The following is a 3,910-nucleotide window of genomic DNA, read 5'->3' as shown; positions in this document are numbered from 1 at the left end:
TCCCCAGACCTACTTTGTATTTTATTTAGAGACAGGGTCTCACTGTGTTGCTTAGCTCCTCTCCATTGCTGAGGCTGATTTTGAACTTGTGATCCTCCTGCCTCAGCCTTCTGTGACACTGGAATTATAGGCATGGGTCACCACACCCGGCAAAAGTCAGTTTCATATCCATATGCTGACAAGGAATAATATGTAAAGGAAATAAATAAACTGATTCAATTTAATAACATCAAAAGGATAAAATCCTTAGGAATATTTTGACCAAGAGGGTGACAGTTCTGTGCACTGAGAACTGCAAAGACATTGATAAAAAAATAAAGTACAAACAAATACAAGGAAAGACATCCTTCTCTTTATTTATATTGGAAAGGAAGATTTAATATTGTTAAAATGTCTATACTACCAAAACCAATCTACATATTCAATACAATTTCCATCAAAATCCTAATATTTTACAGAAAAATTAAACCTTCCAATTCACGTGACCATAAAAGACATTGAATAGTCAAAAGATTCTTGAGAAAGAAAAATAAAGCCAGATTTATCATCCTTTTTTATTTCAAAGTATATTACAAACCTATAATAATCAAAACAGTATGGTATTGTCATAAAGACAATAAGGCCAATGGAACGTGGTAGAGAGCTTAGAAATATATTCACCCACATGCAGTCAATGGATCTTCAACCAGGGTGCCAAGAATACTCAATGTGGAAAAGATAGTTTCTTTAAGAAATAACATTGGGAAAACTAGATATCCATATTCAAAAAATGAAATTGGGCCCTTACCTTACATCAAACACAACAATCAGCTCAAAATGAATTAAAGATTTAAATGTAAGACCTGAACTGTAAAATATCTAGAAGACTAGGGAAAATGCTTTATGATGTTGGTATTTAGCAATGATTTGTTGGATTATGACACATATGCACAAGCAACAAAAAATAAAAATAGAAAACAAGATGACATATAACTGAAAACCTTCTTAACAGAGAAGAAAACATTCAACAAAGAGACAACATTCAAAATGGAAGAAAAGTTTTGCTAAAAATGTATCTGCTAAGATGTTAATATATCAAATATATAAGGAACTGACACAAGAGAAAAAACTCAAATAATGAAATTAAAAATAGACAAAGAATTCAACCAACATTTCTGCAAGGAAGACACGCAAAGTGCCAACAATTACATGTAAAATGTGCTCAGTATCCATGGGAAAATTCAAATCAAAACCTCATTGAGATATCACTTTATACCTGTTAGGATGGCTATTATTAAAAAACAAGTTAACAAGTGTTGGCAAAGATGTGGAGAAGTTGGAACCCTTCTACACTGTTGGTGGAATTTACATGGTGCAACTGCTATGGAAAACAATATGGAGATTCCTCAAAAAAAAGCTAAGAACTACCATATGATCTGTCAATCCCACTTATGGATATGCATTCAAAAGAATTGAAACCAGGACCCTGAAAAGGTATTTATACTTTTATGGTCTTTGCAGAATTATTCACAATATCCAAGATTTGGCTATAACATAAATACCTATTAGCAGATAAATAGATAAAGAAAATATTGCCAAGCAATACTATTCAGTCTTATAAAATAAGGAATTCCTGGTCCACCTCTCTGCACTATGTTGGGTGGCCTCCTGAAGGTGCTGTGCAGACTCCTATGTTGAGCTGAGCCAGGACCAGGACCAGCACTTCTGGGGTGACAATGAAGAACAAGAACAATTACTAAATAAAAGCTAAACATTGAAAAATTTTCTTTTTACATAATTAAAGAACAAATTTATGAACCCTTCAGCAAAAGGGGTGATATAAAGAAAATCATGATACTCAGGATAAAATGAAAAAAAAAACAGCATGAGGATTCTATTTTGTGCAATACTATTCAAGCACAGATGCAGAAAATGACATGCAATATGTAAATGGATGACTAAATCATTCACAATGACTAGGATACAGGCTTTAAGAAAATCAGGCAGTATAGACATAAGCATCTTGGGGGCCAAAGAAGATGAGTATTAACAGGACTATTATGCTGACAGAGGAGGCTATGGAAAACTGGCATAAAATAAGTGAGTAGTCAGAGCCCTGTTGTGAAAACTCACTCCTTACGTCTGTTGAATTTGTTGAAGAACATTAACCAAAGTCTGCAAACCAAGCCATTTTTACCAAGCTTTGTTCAATGTCTCTTCTGAGCTGGAAGCCACTTTATGGTTTTTCTTCTGGAAATTACTAAAGGACAGAATCCAAGAATGCCTTTAATTCTATTCTTAGAATCTTGGCCATGTGTCAGTTTACCAAAATGATAGCCAGGTCAAAAATTGTATTCCTCCACAACAACTTGATGTATAGTGTTGACTGAGCTGTTAGCCACAAATACCATCCTTCTTTCAGGAAGATTGGAAAGAATGTGAAAATTTGTTTTACCATGTTTGATTCTAAGTGGGTTAATGATCTACATTGGGACCTGAAATGATTTTTTTTGTTTGTATGAGACAAGGTTTAATAAGTTGAATTTGCTATGTTATATAGCTTAGCTCTAAATTAGGAACAGGTGTTCAACAACTGAGTTTGTTTTCTATGTTGAATTCTAATCTCTAAAGGCAAACTTAGAGATCAAGGGACCTTCCTAAATAGTTTGTACAAGAGATTAAGACAGTTCCAGGGCACACTACTTGCTTCCATGTTTTACATATTATGAATTGGGTGCAGGACTTGAGTATTTGCTAAACAAATTTTTTGAAAGATGTAAATGTTTTACCTAAAGATTAAAAAAGCAAGGGTTTGTGATATGGAGAACATCAAATACTCTAATAGATAAGGGAAGACACAATCAGTAGGAAATGGGGTGAAATAAAGGGAACATGAGTTATAATATTCCCTTCACATGTTGAAGGTTGCTGTTTGGTCAATCAGATTTTTTTTCTTTTTCAGAGTAAACTTGGGAACAGAAAGGATTTTTTAAAAAGAGCTTGAAGATTTTTAAAAAAGAGCTTGAAGTGAGGCTGCTTAGCAAAAACAAACATAAAAGCTTCCTGCAGGAAATGTCTATTTCAGTCAATTCTCGCATTTAAGTTTTTTCCAAGTTATGTTTATTGAGGTTCCAGCCTTAATAGAGGGGAGTGTAGGGAAGTTATTTGCATTTGTAAAGCAAGAGATGATTTTTTAAATATTATATGTTATCTGTTGCCCATTTAAAGCTACTAGTCTAATATAATTTTCACTGATATGAATAAATGTGATTGTCCATCTAGAAACAAAGTATCTTCCGGCTTCTAGCACCTCATTGTGAACATATTTCATGTTGCAGTAAATGTGAGTTTTCCCATTAAATTCCAAACTGGTTATTTGGATTTTTAAAAGAGATACAACTAGTTTTCAGTGCCTAAGAAGAAAGTATTTGCAAATATTTGATTTAATAAAGATACCATGTTAATTTTTAAATTTCTTTTTCACTATGTTTTGAACTGATATATTTTATATTCTTTTGCAGTAAAATATAACTCAGATCTACTGGCCTTAAAACCAAGGACAGTGATTCTAATTTGAATTTGGTCTTTTGTAACAGGTTTCAATAAAGTTGGACCAACATATAAAAATAAATAAATAAATAAGGAAATTCTGCCACATGTGACAGCATAGAAAAACCTGGAGAATGGAAACATGGAAAATCCTGGAAGAGTGTTATTCTATCCCTCTCAAATAATATATAAGAATATATCTTAAGTTCCACATACAAGTGAATTTATACGCACATGCATACATGCGCACAAGCGCGCACACACACACACACACATACACACACACGGAGCTAGATCCAAATCATAATAGCTTTTTTCTTAAGGTTGCTGCTTTTCTTTTTGTTTCCTTGTGTTTTATTCCTTTTTTAAACTTATTTTTATG

General features: G+C 33.1%; 1 pseudogene; it reads left to right on the top strand.

Moving 5' to 3' along the window:
• Nucleotides 1-1,632: 1,632 nt before the first annotated feature.
• On the top strand, nt 1,633-2,074 carry LOC113194472 (nuclear cap-binding protein subunit 2 pseudogene; annotated as a pseudogene).
• Nucleotides 2,075-3,910: the final 1,836 nt, after the last annotated feature.

This window comes from Urocitellus parryii, chromosome X (genome assembly GCF_045843805.1).
Source record: "Urocitellus parryii isolate mUroPar1 chromosome X, mUroPar1.hap1, whole genome shotgun sequence".
NCBI lineage: Eukaryota > Metazoa > Chordata > Mammalia > Rodentia > Sciuridae > Urocitellus > Urocitellus parryii.
The sequence above is the reverse complement of the archived record's forward strand: the minus strand, read 5'-3'. Positions and strand labels throughout refer to the sequence as shown.